At 40.8% G+C, this 18,900-nt stretch overlaps 1 protein-coding gene across 2 annotated transcripts in view; it reads right to left on the reverse strand.

Moving 5' to 3' along the window:
- Window positions 1-18,900, reverse strand: part of LOC119745560 (PDF receptor-like) — a 65,018-nt gene that overhangs the window by 43,227 nt on the left and 2,891 nt on the right. For both annotated transcript variants that reach the window (XM_038222006.1, XM_038222004.1), the window contains exon 2: window positions 12,697-12,782. The gene's annotated coding sequence lies outside the window, so the exon portion shown is untranslated. The remainder of the gene's footprint in view (window positions 1-12,696; window positions 12,783-18,900) is intronic.

Below are 18,900 nucleotides of genomic sequence, written 5' to 3' on the forward strand. Positions count from 1 at the left end.
GTGAGACATTCCAGACCGGGCCAGAGCTCATTGTGTACTCGCGCTTGTTTAAAGAAGACGGTATATGAAAACGAACTCAAAACATGACTATTAATTACTTTTTCAACTGAGATTTATCAATGTTGATATCGACAACGAATTTAATAAGAGAGATGTTTTAACAGTACGTCAATAATACTGATAAAACCTTACGCTTATCTTGGATGTTTGACAGTTAGTTCAATTCATCACATATCTTTGTGAGGACATTCTCCTTTAATAATTGTGTGAAAAGTACAGCAGTATAAATCGCGACCTTGTAACTTTTGCATCCATAGGTATTACCATAAAGCTATTAATAGCTCCATGGTATTACCCGAGTGCATTTACAAACAGAATCCACAATCCATATGTTGTGTCCAATCTACCACAAAAAAAAGAAGATTACTTTATCGACCTTCATCCATCATCCCCCTTCGCACAGTCGCTTCATATCATGTCCTCAGTTGGACGGGTGTATCAATCAATCACCAGCGTATCACACACGTCCATTAAAGATCCATGATAAGACGACTCGGAGCCGTTAGAATCTTAACTCCCGTCTTAACCTATTCTGCTCGTCATCGTTTCAGCGCGGAGAAACTGCTCGCATTCATTTTCTTCAATTGGTTTTCCATTTTCAAGACTGATGCTACACGTCAGAGGTACTGAAGTACTCGCCCGTGTTCTGATGTTACATGGAGTGGACTGAAACCAATTAAAATAAAAGCTGGTGCAGAATTACTCTGTGTAAAACTCAACGGTATTCTGATGTTAATAGGGGCGGAATGAAACCAACTTAAATTTGTGCGTAAAATCACTGCGCCTATTCAGAATTCCTTTGTGCGCAACTTATGTAGAAACTGAAATAAAAATGTTCGATTGATATTTGACCCCTTTTCAACTCTTACGAAACAAACATTTCAACGCTGTTATGATACTACAAACATGAAATCATTATGTTATCATTTAAGTATACAACAAAATAATACGAAGTAATTTTTACACAATACCATTTTTAACACAATGATTATATACATGTTTTATCCACATAACATCGCTTTTGTTTCCTGACCCGTCGGACAATTAAAGACTGACAGACAACTACAAAGTACGAACTAAGGACAATGACAGACAAACAGGAGTATCATTATTATAAGCTATCATTGTAGGTAAGCAAAGTATTAAAAAACTACGAATAAAATGTAAGAAGTTGTGTTTGAAATTTTTGGATAAATGTAAATAGAGTTAAGGACGTTTTAAGAGGGCTACTTAGACTATTCCAGAAACTTGTACCACGTTGAATTATTCCATTTTTTAACATTGTCGTTCTATTGAAGCCAACATGAAAATTTTTCTTAACTAAATCACTAGCTCCGAATGTTAATCTGATCTTTGTCATTTCAAATTATTTGTGAAATTCCCAAGTCGGACTCTCCAGAAACCAATGTGAATCTCCACTGAATCATTCTCACGATATCAACCGAGCGGGTACACGCATAAACATCGTCCATTACAGATCGTTATTGTGTTGTCTCTGCATTTTGAAACTCCCAAGATGACAAATCGGTCAGCGACAAATTGTCTTTTCTGCCCGGGGCCAGTCAATCGCTCCCATTACCGCAATTTAAAAACCCACTCCTCTTGTTTAGCGATACAACTTGAGGAGAACAGCACTGCAACTTTCACTCAAGGAACCTGTTTTGTTTTAACTTTCACCTTGCTTCCTAAGTTCAATATAAGTTGGATTTGTGCATTGCCCTGGGGAGCTGTTGGCGCAAGAATTGTATCCGTTGAGATTCTCGCCCTCGAACGGTCACAGTTTTTTTGGGGTTTGTTTAAGTGAAGAATTTTGTTCGAGCTGCGTTAATGGAAAACATGATCCTTCATGCTATGTGCCATTTTTAACAACGGCCCTTCGGCGCTGAAATTCGCGTTCCACGTAAAGCTTTTTACGCGCCTCGGCATGCAACATGCCGGTTAAAGATGACAGACTTAAGATATGGCGTTTGTTTTTGCGTCAGTTTGAACATTGAACTTAACATAACATGTTTATATGAAATCCAGAAATGGCTGGCGCATACGTCTATTGATTGGCATCTTGGTCGTACGAGAGCTGCTTGTCGCATTCCAGAACGTGTTGTCATGGTCCACTGACGGAAAACCATTAGTCAACTATGATATCGCATAGGCCTATATGCTATAGAGTGCTTACATTAATAATATATTCTCGTCTTCATCTTCAGCAGAATGACAATCTCGGATAAATTAAATTTCAAGGATAGTTCGCGTCATTGAATGTCTTGTTGACTGGAAAATTCCGACAGTTTATACATACATGGTGAGTAAAAAAGAAAGTGACCTGGATTGAATAATTTTTTTGTCTTACGAAGCAATCAAATTTGATACACCAATGAAGTATGTCTTAAACGAGCATGTTCGTTCACTCATCTGAAAAAAAATTGATCAATGCCATCAGAATTTATGCATGTTTTACTAAAATGATACCATTTTTATAGCTGTCAATGGAATGCCATCGGAAGCTATTGAGCTGAGTGAGAATTACATATTACATACAAGCATTCAGTTACAAATGAAATTTTAATAAATGAAATTAAGACTGAAACATGAATTTTAGTGTCAGATTTTAGCGTTTTGAATATGAGGAACAAGTCAACTTTTTTTTCTGAAATATTGATGGCGATTTTCGTATGTTTTCCTATGCAAGTTCTCCATTCATCGAGGTGGAAAAACGTCCATGTATCATTGTACTCAATGGGTATTCATCCGTTCGTAGAACGGTAAAATATTGGTCAGTGGTGGACAGCCGAGTTTTGTGATCTTTTTATTGAAATAGACATAACCTGGGAAGATAATAGGCAAATTACCTGACCTTTTCACAGTTACAAGTCAATTAGATGTATTTTATCCCTATGGTTAAAATTCACAATTCCATTGCATCCCCATAAGAATTGTTTTCGTTTTGCTGAAAGAACACTAACTTTTCTGTGATCCTCGGACAGAACTTTAAAACGGTGTTTGTGTTTAAAAGTCCGTAACTTAAAAAGTACATAAGTGATGTAAATAATTCTCGTACTAAAAGAAAGCTTATTAATTGGACTTTCATATCCTAGATTTTGAAAGTACTACATATAGAACTTCATTACAAAAATGGTCCAGCTATTTGGGTTTCTTTCCTACTTTTTGAGCTCACCCTGTGCATACTTCTTGCGACCTTTTCTTTAATATACCTTTGAAATTTTAACAACATAATTTTCTGTGATTTTGAATGTCTGTTGCTCTTGTCGCCCCGCTCTGTCAATTCTGAACAGTAAACGCGTTACGAAATGTATTGACTTGATCTACTTTGTTTCATCATGTTGTGTGGCATTACTCTCTACTTGAGAATCTCCAAGACGGAGTAATGTTCATCCCATTAGATTGAATGGCGCGGTAAATGAACCCACGGCGAGTGCTGAAGTTATTCCCATCCTTGAATTTCAAATTCCAAGGATGCCGAGGTCCGAAGATGACACTGATAATTTGCCCGAGTCTTCATCATTTCTCGGAGTGATCGTTTCTTCAATTTTCGTCGGCCAGACCGCGCTACTCGTAATACGTTGATGCGGGTGCTCATCACTCGATAACACCGCCGTGAACCGCGGCCGAGTATCGGTGAACGAACAGTAGATCTCTACTCGTGTGATTAATTTACGCGGCTCCCCGACAACACAGACACGGTAAGAACCACCTTGATAACAATCAGCCAACGACGACAACCTGAAGCAATTCACACGTCGGAAAGAGCGTTATATCTCAAGCCTCAGCGAGGTTGTGCATGTGCGTACCCACCGCTAGCCACTTTTCAGCCCGCGGTGCGAGCGGCCGTCGACTATCGCGGTGGTGTGGGGCAGTTCAACAACTTGCCCTCGTAGCCTGTCGGCACGCGGTCGCCTCAAACCCTCAGAATCCAAGAAAATTTACAGTGAGTTTCCACAGCACGGATCGAATCAAATGCCAATTTTACCGCGAAACAATCAATTACAGCGAATTGGAATTCAGGGCAATTGGGATTTAATGAATTTTTTTTTTTGGAGCAAACTTTGAAAAAACAGTTGGGTTCAGGGTTATTCAAATCCAGGCCTTATAATTGAATTGCGAAGACGAAGACTGTTGTCATTTACGTTGATTTAATATTCGAAGTCCAAAAAGGCTTCCTTTACGCAGATTGTGACAGAAGAGTCGTTTGATTATGAGCGGCGCACCAAGGCTAACTAGGTATTTACCTGGATGTAAGGTTCTGGCGTATACAAGCGCAATTGCCTATAAAAAAAATCCAGTTCATCTGAAGATAGAGGGCGCTATACTGATCACAAATAGAAAAAAGGAACTGAACTGTGCTAATTATTACAGGAAATACGTTGTAGAAGTGGTTACGTCATACGCCGCCGAGGTCACGTGTTGCATGCTCGGGACGATTTGGCCACACCAACCTGGGCTCACGTGGCGATACGCACGGTTCCCACTTTTCATATTCTTATTTCATCTTTTAGCAAAAGAAAAATTATAATCAGTCAAGATCTGAGTCTTATTTATTCGTAAATTTCAACTAGAAAATGTTCACTTAAATCGCCTATATATGAAACTTATGGTAAAAATGGCGGGCGAGCCATTGTGTTGAACAGTCACGGGAGACGACACTTCTACGGCGTATACACAGCGATGAACTCGAATGAATTAACTCGGATGAATTATTTTCATTTAGAAAGGTGTGGAACAGTAAATGTCCTATGCCGACAACATAATAATAACATTCAATTAACATTAGAAGACGTACAAGGCGCGCATCGATTGATTTACATATTGGGAGGCAAGGGCACCCCTCTCTTATCATTTAAAGCCACGCCCTTCGAGTGACACCTGACGCCATTCGTCATGTGTGCCATACATCACTGCAAGTAAACGACAACGTCAAGGCACACGATGAAAGAAATTTGAATCTAATTTTGGCAATGCCATGAATGCAATCTCGCAGTGGATACTTGAATGAAAATGTCACGTGACTCGGCATCTTTCCTCCGAAGAAAATTTTCGAGTGTAACAAAACACCGGGTGCCTCAGACTAAACATTTGGGCCGCGCGCTCCGTTTACACGGCGGCAAAGCCTCCCCTAAACCCGCTAATATCACGGTCAGTGCGCGCCAATCAAAGACTTTACGATCAGAGTTAATCAATTCAATCATCCTTCTTCTCTTGTCCGTGATACTGGTACATTTCAGTCTTTTTTCAGCGGCTGAACCTCCTTTGAAAATAGAGTGGATTTATATCCTTAGTCCTACCTCGAGCTCTCAGACAACTCGGCCGGGTTTAAACCTATCAGATTGCGTACAACTATTAAATTGGATTGTTAAATTTATGAAATATCAGGTCTTGCTATGAAATATTAATATAAACACACTGGATCACAGCCGCCGTTAACACCAATATGAACAATAATCTCACCGCAAAGAAACAAAGATGTTCACAGTCCGTGTACGATAACGCCGGCTTTTACCTTAGTTTCGCCTTTTTAGTCACATTTGAAATTTGCATTTACGTCTTCTATGCATTAATCCGGACTAAAAGCTTATTTGTGGTTCTGGTTCTGGTTTTGTTGCGCACTGCGCAAACTCCTCTTAAAGAAGTGGTTATCTCGCACAGGTCGTAGTGGTTCGCGCAGTTAACTACATTTTAATGTGGGCCTTGTTAACTAAGCTGGGGAGACCTGGGTTCTCAATTCTCTCTTAAAAAGCTTTGACATTGGGAGCAGAACGAATGTTGTGTGGTAGGAAGTTCCATTCCCTTACATTTCTTGGGCAAGGTGAATATTGATAGCACAGTTTGTTTAAAGTTTGTGAGTCAATGATGTGATGAGGACCGAAATTCTGCCTTGTTGCATAATTGTTGAGAATGTTTACTTTTGTTTAGCATATCTTTCCTTTGTGGGCACATGTGGTCTAGCGGTGGAGCACAGGATTCATGATCGTGAGGTTGTGGGTTCGGGCCCCGCCGTGGCCATGCGTGTTGTGCCCTTGAGTAAGGCGCTTTACCTCCATTACTCCTCTCAACCCAGGTGTTAAATGGGTACCGGCATTATTCAATGCTGGGAAGGTAACAGACTCGCTGTGGAGGAGGTGTGGCGATCCCCCAACAGCAGCATAAGAGTCTGGCCAAATCGCTAAAGAAAGAGAGATGGGCACTCCGTTCATGTTAACACACAGGTTCGTCCACTTTACCTTTACTTTTTTATCCTTACTGCCTGACATGGGCGTCGCCAGGATTTTTTCTAGAGGGGGGGCAAAAAAAAATTTTGCCAAAAAATTCTTGTATTTCTCAACACTTTCTCGATTTATCAGTTTTAGAGGGGGGCAGGGACATTTTGCCCCCCCCCCAACTCATTAAATTTACACCACTCTGTCTTCGCGCCTCTTTTTCTTTTCTTTCTTTTCTTTTTTTTTCTTCCTTTTTTTTTTTTTTTTTTTTTTTTGCTTTTCCAGGGGGGCAAGTGCCCCCCCCTTGCCCCCCCCCCGGGACGCCCATGCTGCCTGATTAAGTTTGACCGTTTTCTACTCAAATCCAAGTAAGTTGCTTTAGTGTCCAAAACAACGTTGTTTGCCAATTTGAAACTGATCAAATTAGGTTTTGCCCTTCACCGACGTTTAAACACTGTATACTCAGTGTGTTACCTCTTGAGTGAAAGTTGGGAAAAAATAAGCTATTCAAAAATATAATTTGAAACTGATTTCTAAATACCATTCTTTTGGCAGCAGTGTTTCATTAACAACCATGTAGCACAGAACCACGACAACACTGACCTTAAGATTTGCCGTTGTCATGCGTCAATTTTCCGCTTGATGATCTTCAAATGTCTGACGGACAGCGTACCAGAAGGCAATGAATCAAGGAGAGCTGGTTAGAAAAATAACCCTGCTTGTCAGTTGCCAAAACATGAGTGGAGGATTCCGTAGGAAGCTATTCGAGGATTGCGCGTCCGAGAGAGTGGAGGACGGGAGAACAAAAATGCGCCAATTACTTTAATATAAACTCTGTACGCTATGTGGCACTGCCAAACGGTATGCCAGTCATTAACGATATTTAATCCGTCGTCAGTATAATGAGGGGTCAGCATAAGTTCGCCCAGGCAATTTTTCAACTCTTCACGACCAGAGCATTATTTTCTTTACCCCGAGGTCTGGTATGACACTTTAATTCTCATCATTTCAAGTGAGTGAGTTCACAGACTTGTGTTTTCTTAGTAATTCTGGCCTTGATTTAAGAAGCCCATTAAAATTCATCTCTAGTTTGATATGAATTACCACGGTGGAGGTGGAGTGCAGGAGCGCACGAAAACGGCTTGTTTGGAGGCTATATCCGAGACCTATTTACCTAGAATGAATAAGATCAGATTGCGGAACTGCGCTCGACTCACGATTTATTGGCTTAATTTGTCCGACGGCTGTTGTTACTGAAGACAAAACCGCCGCGTGTTTGTCGCATAACAACCAATAAAACAGATCAAAATATTCATATCACGTGGCGGCGTGCCAAGATCCTTACGAATAAACGCCAAATTGTCACTGTACTCTGTAGCAAGGGTTAATGACGGAGCTGGTAATCTCCAACAGTCTGAGCAAACATCTGAAAGCTCTTTAACTTCTATTCTTTGTGGAAACGAAACCAAGGCTTCCTGAAAAGTACACGTGCACTGTAGCTCAGAATTCAGAGAAAAAAATAGATAGAGAAAAAAAGTGGAATTAAAGGTATCGGAAAACACAGATCGACGTTCCAGCTTAAAGCAACAGCCACATGCAAACACTCAACCCCAAATCCACCTGGTGGGATCTGAACCCTGGTCGCAAAAGGAATAATACAAAAAAATATGGATCATTCTTTATGTAGGGTCATTCTTCCTATCCCTGTTACCTATGATTTTTGCAATTCGCCATTCAAGAGTTATTAATAACAGACTTCAAACTAACTTTTATTTGTTGGGCAGGCCGTTCGCTTTGCATAATTTTTGGCGGAAGAATGCATTAAGGAGTGAATTAAAAATCTCTGGTTTGGGCTCAGCCAGGCACGACCTCTTGACGCGGGCAGTGTGCATGTCCCTGCAACATAAACAATGACACAGCGTCAACAGTAACAATGAAATGTTGCTGGTTAAGAAATGCCAGCTAGCTATCCTCTGACTGAGTCGCTGACTGCTAACTGAATAAGTCAGTGACTGACTGTCTGACTCCCCGACTGGCACGACTCTCTGTCTGACTGTCTCCCTGCCCGACTGACTGACTGGCTTTGTCCCTGAGGTTGTCCTAAAGTGTGCTGAGACTTTGGCCAGCTAAGACTGACCAACTGCAGCCGTCCAGCTGGGCCTAACCAGCTGACCAGCTGTCAATCTCCTGGATCCATCTCAACTAGGCAATGCTTGTCTCGATTCATAATACATGTCAAATCAAATGCCGTCAGCTGAAACTCAGAACTTCCGCCTGGTCTTTCTAACATTGACGTAAACATGATTCGGTTACCAGCCCATTTCCATCCTTCCTGATGATAAACATGGATGTTTAATATTAAACACAAGGGAAGGAGAAACTAAGATCCAATTTCACGAGGCTGAAAACAGACGCTCCGCAAGTTTCCGTCTTAAGCAAGAATAATCCGAGACCAGTGATAAGCACACACATTGATATTTCTTGACTGGTAGCGAGTTTCGCGCCAGATTAAACCCGCAATATATGCTTATCAAAATTACGATCACATCTCCATGAAATTGGCCGCTCCATAATCTCAGCTCCGAATGTGCAAAAAGCTAAATCTGTTTTCAGATATTTTTTTTCTCTCTATTTTTATTTGAGATCCACCTTAGGCTCTATTGACATCGATATCGATCAGACATACAGGGAAGTGTAGAGCTCCACAACCCAAGTCAGATCAATAAAAAGCAATGTTGGTGACCGTGACGAACTGATGAGCGTGGCTTAATCACGCCGACTAGACATTAGGTTTTATCGGTCACGCGGCCACGCGGGGCTTGAGTTTCCCTTTTCGCCTTCTGGGCTCGGTCGACCCTTTTTTGAGGGTAACCCCAGAGATCCATTCAGGCAGTTCCAAATTTCCTCAGAGAGAGAGACGTATGTGAGAGAAGTTCGTAGTTATTTGGATCAATCAAGTCTCGTAATTGGACTATACTGTGCTGAATTTGTTGAACCAAAGGAGCTGGAAGTCTGCTCCACGTTTCGACCTGTGAACTTTGATCGTCTACAAGAGACTGGGGTGCCAGATCCAGGGGAACGACATGCCATCATTACATTCCACATCAATTTATAACTGGTAGTATTGGACATAATTTGGTTTAAATGGCATTGATAGTTCAATCTTCAAGTTTTTCTGAAAAGAAAAAAAACAAGGGTTCCTAACACCACATAAGTATATTCCAGACGTTACCTCAAGACACTAAACGAGGAAGGAAGTTTCAGACTAAGAGACTGAAAGAGGTCACAAATATAAGACATCAAATGAAAATAGGATCGAAATATCTAGGCTTGGTTCCATTCGCACCTACATCAGGTAATTAAACTGCAGTAAATCTAGGCAAAGATTGATTGATAATGAGTCGAAATTAACAGCAGCTTGCAAATGGTGCACAAACCAACACTGATCTACAAAAAGAAGAAAAAGCCTACAGTATTCCTTCCAAAGAAAGGCATTGCCCCAGTAAATGAGAGCACCAAATATGGCAGGTCCACCCAAAGTCAATACGACAGACCTCTCCATCTCACAACGGCTGGAAAACGCAATCCATATTGCTATGTACATATTCCTCTCATGACACCTCTACATAATACCAAGCCTTATCAGCTAAATCAATCACACAGAACAGCAATTTCCAGCATTCTATATAGCACCTGCCCACTAAACAAACGTCTCCAGAGTCCTGACGGTCCTTCGTACCTTATTGGACGAACTGTAAAACAGGCGATATCTCTTCAAATTAGATCAAAATAAGATGGTACAATTGGAGTACAGGGTGATGCAAAAAGAAAGAAACCCACATTTGACAGCAGTTTTCCCCTTCTTGTTGAGCATATTTCAAAAATTCAATTTCATGGTATTAAAATATTGATCTTGAATCATAAGTGATGAAAAAAAATATTGCAAATGTATATTTTGTCTCTGAGATGTGGTAATTAAAAAAATGTCATGTCACGGACGGCTTTATTCCACCCGCTCCACTGAGCTCCGGAACTTGATTTGAAGACAAAAACACTACACTTCTAACAATGATTGTTACTTCTTTTTCGTTTTCTTGCATTTCTTTAATATATCAAAGCATGACTTTAGCACTTAAAATATGGATAATCGGCAAGCATCAAGATCAGCTATTTGCACGATCAAGTCAATAAATTATTTTTGTTTTTGAATATTTGTGAACTACGAAACATCCGCTTTACATAGACTTACACGTGGTCAACAATGATTTTGGTGACTTGTATTCAAATTAGCATAATAACACTATTTTTGCGATTTTTGTACAGAATTTGGTCACCATGTTATGATTAAAGAGCTATACTTCAATACATTATTTTAAAAAAAATTCAAATAAGTTAAGTTAGTTAAAATTCCTGTCAAAAGAGGGTTTCCTTGTTTTTGCACCACCCTGCATACCTGACGGCGAAATATAAGCTTCTAATGTTTATGATCTACATGGTCTATCAACTTTTTCGATAAAGTTTACAAAAGCTGTTCCTTTTGTTACGAAGGGCGCCATGAAGGGGGTTATTATTTTTCTTTCCAGAACAATTTTTATTTTTGCTCACTACGAATTGAATCGTTTCATTTACACAACTGTATCAGATGTACATTTGTTGAAGAACCAATTTACAGAGAAAGCTCCCTAATCGGAGTGAAAACATGAATAATTCATTGAAACAGTCCGTGGTTGAACATGACAATTATGTGATCTTGACTCGTTTTGCTTCGGATGAAAGAGGGCTGAGCGATCACTCGTAAAAGGTATATTGATTTTTCGGATTATGTTTTCGTGGGGCTGCGTTGGAAAGCCCAATTACACATGTGCACGGTTGCAAACCTTTAAGGGATCCGAAATTCCGAGCAGAAATTACCAAATGCTACGCTTTTGTAATCAATCTCCCTATTTAAAATTTAACTTCCGTTTTGTCAGTAAACAGGATCCACCTCGTTCATTCCAATCTATAGGCCAACATGAAACCTGCATTGTCAAAAATAAATACATCCGATTGGGAAAACTCTTCACTGGGGAATACTCTTCAGAAATATCCTGAAGGCTCAATCAGAGTGTGGTATGTGTTAAATTCATAGCTAGCTCGGAGGGGTATTTAGCTAAACGTCGTTGTATTCAACCGCAGAAGATATCACAGAAAAAAAAAACGAGTCACGCCAATTGCAGACCCTTCACTTCAACATAACCGCCTGGTTCCAACAAATGAAGACGATCCATCATAACATGACGACTCTATAGCCTCAATAGGCCTCCCTCAACGTCTTCTTCAAATAACGAAGGGGCCTGCTCGCCAAGAAAGATAAATGTTCTAAATTACTGCAAAGCGAACGATTTAAATCGAATCATCGCAGCGACCCAATTCATGGGAAACTGTTCAAATACGACAGCTCCTAGAGACTGACGCCAGACTGGTTCGGCAGTGCAGCCGCGAGAAAGACAGGCGAGGAGGCGGAGGCGGGATAAGACCGATATTTGTATTGGAAACAAAACGTTCTACATGGAAACAAATGCTTTTTTTAGTTTGATATTCATATTACAGTTTTAAAGGGCATGTGTACGGAAATTTTAAAACCCACGATTGTTTCCCTTTCACCTTTTATGTCTAGTTAAGGTATTTCCTTACAAAACGTAGGAAGTGCCTTTTGAAATTTTAAGGTACAGCAAATACCAGTTAATGGTACCTTTGAGAGACAGTTTGTCGTCATTAAGTATACCATACGGACACACCGGACATTACTAAGGGAGACATTTCAATATCTACCTTATATCACAACTCCTATTTAGAAGCAACATTTTGCCGTCGCAAATAATCTAGATCGATTGCGCGTGGTCCAATTATTTAAAATAAAATAAAAGTACCGAACTTTGTGCGTTAGGATAAGGTAAATTGGGGTTAGGTGACATTACAGATGGAAAAAAATGTGTGCACAAATCTATAGGAATGTCTCCCAAATGACCCATTTTCCGTAATTAATACTTCTATTATCATAACTAAGGAAGCAGTTACTGAGACAGAGGTTTCTGTATTACAGTCAATTAGGCACAGATGATTTCCCTTCTGGCATTTATATTATCTGAGTTTCTTTTATCTAACAATTGAAAAAACAGCCGGTGGATTGGATTTATGCACAGTTACAATAAGCAAGAATAGGTTCACAGTTTAACCTCAATCCACATAGTGAGTCTCCAAAGTGACGTCACAATTATACCACACTGAGCCTAAACATGCTCTATTTAAACCAAAATATAGTGTTCCCAATAATTTCAACTAGCACAGACATATTGATATTTGCCCAAAGGGTGTGAAATTCAGTTCATGCTACCTTTATAAGACAATCACAACGTTGGACAAATCGATAAAGACATGATGCACTTACCTTGGGCAAATAAGGTGATGTCGAGAACTAGTGCCCCGTTTCCTATGACACAATTCGTGTTGGAGGTATCTCGAGATGAAACTCCCCTGCGATAAAAAAAAAAAAAATCGATGGAGACGCATTACTCTGATATATGTCATCTCAAGCGCTGATGACTGATAAACAATGTGTTTAATTTTTTTTTTTTAATTCAAACAAAATACTAAAGGTCAAGGCGTTTGTTGAGTTACAAACGCAGAGTGGTCGGGCCGACAACTATTTCATTAGACACAGCCCAGTTAAGTTAGGAATGGTTTTATGTCAGAACAAAGGATCACCAAAAATTAACCTTTCCAGTACAGTACAACCAATGATTTTGATTAAAACAAAATGTATCAAATTTCAGTATACATGATTCTGGTTTGATGACGTCATCAGTCCACAAAGGGAAAGCGAATACTGATTTAGTTGTAAGCATGTTTACAAATTGATAGCAAGAAAGTGTTTAGAATTGTATTTACTCGCTAAACACACTATTTGTAGGTCAGGCAATTATCCACACAGAGGCAGTTAGGCCAGCTTCATCCCAAAGCCTAAACTTGAAAACTTGAAAACTTGGTCCCACTGTCAATTTGACCTCTCTTGGAAAACTACTCATAACTCTGTCAAACATTATCAGATATCGACGTCTGATGTCTCATTTGAAAGTGGTGGGGCGTATCTTTCAAACCATACCTATATTATCAAAGTTGGTTACACATTCTGCGTCTGGCATTCCGTTATAATTTGTTCGCATTTTTTATACACACTGTAGAACACGAGAAATATTGATATAATAAAGAACACTTTTAAAACAACAATTCTAAACTAAAATTCTTTTCAATTATTTTTTTATTTGAAAGGTTTGATTTGACGCAAACATGCCATTCGAATCGAAGCAATTTCAGCACTTAATAGAATGTCGAGATCGCTTTTTCTTCAAGATCTTTGCCTAAAAGGTAGGCAACCTCCAAGTCCCGATACGTTGCCACAACCAGTGTCCTCTTATTTTTTTGAAAAGCCGCAGAAATGAATAAAACATTTTGTTTCCCAGAAAGGCTGAATTGAAACGGATGGAAAATTACATCACAATGGAAATTTTTTTCAAGCTTCCATCGGTAGCACCGCACGTTGAGAAGCTATATTGATTCACGTATAGGTTATGTATGTAGGATCGGCGCATTAGTTAAAGTCAAAACAGTGCAAGAGTAAACAGCCTTATTAGTTTTAATCATCTCGCCCGTGGCAACAATTATTGGCTGACCGTCGCGAGTGAGACACAAATAGAGAGTCCTTACGGCTAGGCTAGAAAAATAACCACTTCAATTCGAGCGGATTTCTCATAATTATTCGCTGATGAGAACAACAATTGGCAATATTAATCAAATAAAATAAATCCTCCTCGAAGTCGACTTCTTTCCTGAAATTGTGTTAATTTATATCTTTCAAAGAAAGCTAGTAAATCAAATAAAAAGTCTCGGACCAAGAAAGCCCAAACTAGAAAATACCCTGTACCATTTCAGCGCCCTGCACAACTGACTACAATTTTTGAAGCAATTTTGATATTGAAATACACGGTTTGCATTCCCACTACAATGATATCGCAAACATAGAAATACATCTGCTGTAGTACTCAGGTCACATTTACGAGTTTTACAAATATAAATCAGATAACAAGATAATAAATCGTGGGTCGGTTGAAATGAAATAATGGTTTATAAATAGCCAGTAATTTCCTTAATGGAACACTCATTTTTCATTCGGGGTCCGCGTTCATCTCCTTATTCAATAAATAAAGGAAAACTAAATATGTCATTCGTGTTGACCTTTTAAAACAAGGCCAGGCTTTATCTAAACAGATGACACATTGTATAAGCTAATAAATCTGAGAATAGCTTGTCAATGATATATTTTACTGTGTCCGAGCTAGAGCCCCGTAAACACACAAAGCGGAGTCGCTAAGACGGTCAAGTGTGTTACGGAAGAGTGACATTTTCCAGTCCACATTCTCTTCTTCTTGAAGGGGGAAGAGCGTCCAAATAGCGCGTGGAGCTCGACAGAGATATCGCGAAGGGAGACAGCAAACAGATTCCTTCGAAGAAAAAAATATGGGACGTGGAGATCTGATTAGAGGGTGGGTAAGCGCATTTCGCCACCCCCTGTAACAGACCAATTAATCATTCCCCTACGAACGACAGACTACTGCAGTGTCAATTATGCACTGTTTAGGGACATGATTACCGGTCTGATTGTCTCATTCGACGGCTCTCGGGCTGTGCCGATGTTCCCCTTAAATTTGATAAACCTAAAATAATTCACATCTTTGAGACAGGCTTCACGACACGAGTTATTCTTCTTGCGAGTAGGTTCGCTCAGGAAACGCGCGTATGTATGTTCGATCGATGGGAATCCATTTGAGGCGCAGAGATGCAAGATGGCCGCCCCCATGTTTACAATTCCGACCAATCTGGTCTTGAGCTTCAGAAACGGTCTTCTGGTAATTGGCAAATAAGTTGTTGGACCGGAGAGCGAACACGACTCGGAAAAAATAGTCCCAAGTGCAATCACCTTCAGGGGTCATTCCCCGGTATCTCCCAGCGGACATGCGCTGTCTCTGTTCTTGAAAGTCATATAGCTGCTCATAAAATTTGGGTTTTGTTACCCCGCCCAAACGGGGAGGGATAAGGCGGATGGCAGGGGTAACAATCATTACGTACCAATCAGCGAGACTGCACTTTAAAAACAAAACCTATTTCGCCATGTGTGTATTTAAATTGCAAAGCCAGAATCCACCCGATTGGCCGCAGCCTCTACTTCCAACCCAACCGATCACAAACGCCGAGCAGTAATAATTATACGATTAATTTACCGCGCAATTCATCATAAGCAGCTGACTCAACGAGCGAGTCTTAACCATCCACCAAAAAGAGGAGAAAAATGGAAGAATGCTTAACAACACATCCTTAAGGTAGTGGAGAGGACACTGCTTTCGTCTTGAGACGGCGGCCCTTATAGAAGGGGCCAAAACGGTTTACCCACCTGCCGGGGATACACAGTACCTGAGACTGTTTGCCTGTGTGCATAGACCCGTCGGTCTCTTATTGGTGTCAGGGTTTTTCGAAGCCAACAGGCCCAGTTGGTTCGGATGACACAACTCACTCGATGGCAGACTATACACGGAGTTGTTAAGAGGCGTTCGAGGAGAAAAATGGCCTCAGATTAAAGCAACCTCCTAGAAGACGCATGCGCATTGTCACATAGGCGTCGTTTATCCTCTACCAGAAGACAACAGGAGCATTTCCTGAAATCCACAACAGTACAAAAAAGCGCTGTCTATGACTTGTTCAATATATTTCGTTAAAGTGATACTTAAAATGTATTTTCCTATGGGAGTCGGGTTGGCGTATAGCGGTACTTTCCTCGCCTTCCACCGCTGTGACCCAGGTTCAAATCCCGCCTGAGTCGTGTGGATTGGGTTTTCAGTCCCTGCCCGATTCCGTGGGTTTCCCCCAGAATATTCTTCTGGGGTTTTCTCCCACTTCTAAAACTTTAATTTCTTCTCACTGTCTTCTCTCTACAGGTTTTTTTTTTCAGGCTTGCGAGCTGCAGTGCCTAGGGCGCTTTTGATGAATCCTTGGTTTCATTATACCAGAAATAATTAATAATAATTCCACATCTTACATACAATTTACACATTTAACACTTAGTACGAGAGGATATCAAATGAAACTCCGCCATTCCATCATTATTATATTCCAAACACCACGCTCAATTGGCAATCTCCATTACCTGCAACACGATGCTCGTGTTACAAACAACACCACGAAAACGAAAGTCGGCAAGCCTTATCTGCATGGCAAACGATGATGATAGATAAGACATAAGTAGTCATTTTATGGATATCAATGAACAGTCCATAGTCAACTCATTTCCACAGCACATTTAATGCAGAATCATTCCATCATGATACCAAGGTGGACCGCCTGGCAGCAATCTCAGCGACGGTGTAATTAAGCGATAACACCCATTTAAAACACAACCTGGGATACCGAAATGACACGCACATTCCTACCAGTAATGAGCCCTAAAGCACTGACAAACACGATATACTTCCTCCCCAAGCATGCCAGAGCAGGACAACTAACTAAAATAGCTGAGAAAGTTATCAGCACTCTAGCAGATAATCAAGCTAATACCGCAAGGTCATGTACTTTTATTCCCGTATTCGTGGGGAAAAAAACCTCCATATGGCTTGTGATGCGATAGCCATGAAATAGTTAACAGGGTTTTTTTTCTAAGTCACAGACGAATTTTGTGTCAACAGAGCTTCGTGACATCAGCAGTTTCTTGAAGGAAGAGTCGGTTTCGAAGTCTACACAAATTTGAATGAAGACCGTGTCTCTTTCAGATTGAAGACCATGTCTCATTCAGATCTTGTCCGTCTGGCCTTGCTCCGTTCACGAAGTGGACAACGCAATCGACAAAATGCGCTGAGCAGACGATACATCCCGCTGCGCTGATTATAGCACCACGCGGGCACCATTTGTCTTAGCGACATTGCTCAATTAAAGGTACTCGGAAATTCGACCACAGAACTGTAAGAGCTTTGTCCACAAAAGGCAATTTTTCTCCAAACCTCAGAAATATAGACGAATCTGGGCACCTAATCTCTGTACACTCACTAGACCCATGGTCGTTGCTAGGGGTTTTTTTTTATAGATGGGGGCAAAGCACATTATTTCCAAAAATCCTTGTACTTTCTGTAGCATATTCTCATTTTCGAGGGTGGGCCGAGGGGCATTTGCCCACCCCAACCCCACTGATTCTTCCTATTTTTGTGTTGCTTTTCCGGGGGGGGGGGGGGGAGTAAGCGGGCCCCCTGCTATGGAGGGCTAGCGGCCCCCTGCTATGGAGGGCGAAACCGTTGCGCATGCTATTGTACAAAAAAACCTGCCCCGTCAAGGATTATCTGAACAAAAGCGAGCACACTCAATACTTTCGCCTTTGAAGAAGGCCTTCGTCAAAGAATTGTTAGCGTGCCCGATTTGTATATACTGCTGTATTCTTTGAGGGCGCTCCACTGATGGCAACAACCATTGTAAAAAGGACTCAATATGGACGAAATAATGTAGACTACGTGCGCCTTGGCGAGTTGATTTTCAGGGCCCCTCAGAATAACCAGAAAAAATAGTGCCGCATACCAGTTACATGAGTAACGCCGTACGTTCCAGGCCAACGCCAGACGTTTGCGTGCAAAGACACTTATGTTGTTGTTAGCAACGATCCGTTGCCTAGCAATGCGTTAACCGAAACAACGAACAAACCTTCCAAGCACATTGGGAAGGACACTTCAAAATTTCGAAATCATTGTAATTCGCGTGTTAAAGAATCGGCTGGCCATAATGATTCACTACCCGCCTCAAGGTCGTATACCTAGACTGCTTCAAGTCAGCATGGTGTATCAGCATGATCGGAGGCCGCGGTATTAAAAGCAACGGGGTGCCAGTCTGCCCTTTTCAATTGTGTGTGGGGTTTTTTTGGTGTGTTTTTTAAGTACACCCCGAGCAGAATGTTTGACAATCACTAATTTATGAAGTACACCTTGTGAAATCCACGCACTAAATCTCTCCAACCGTGCCGGTTTAAGCACTTTATCCCGCTGGCCAGGCGCTCGCGTATGGCCGTATCCATCAGATACACTTGACTCATACATAGCAACAACTGTTTGCACTGTTGTCATTCAGTATTATGATAATTAAATATCGCTATCTGCGTTAAAAATTAACACGTTTTTTAGGGTTTTAGCATTTTCAAGTTGTAGTGAATTGAGCCTATTTTGTCCTAGCTCTAAACCTGCGGTCATCCAATTCATTGAAGAAGATAAAAAGTATTTAAATATTTTCACTTGGCAGCGCCACTGGGGGGGGGGGGTGCATGGAAGGGGATAGCATCCCCCCTCCAAGTTGTTTCCTTCTCCAACCCCCGCCCCCTCCCCAGTTTTCCCTCAACACTTTATCCAGCAAATAGTTAAATTATGTGTATTTTCTTCGCTGTTAAGATTCATAACAAGTTGAAGGTAGAGAGTGAATCATCGGGTTTGTTGACACACTTTGGGCCAATGAAAGCATTACAAACATTGGTGCTTTGGTAGACAAAACATGCCACACATTTATTTATACAGCCGTA

Source organism: Patiria miniata, unplaced genomic scaffold, assembly GCF_015706575.1.
Source record: "Patiria miniata isolate m_02_andy unplaced genomic scaffold, ASM1570657v1 HiC_scaffold_7, whole genome shotgun sequence".
In the NCBI taxonomy this organism is placed as follows: Eukaryota; Metazoa; Echinodermata; class Asteroidea; order Valvatida; family Asterinidae; genus Patiria; species Patiria miniata.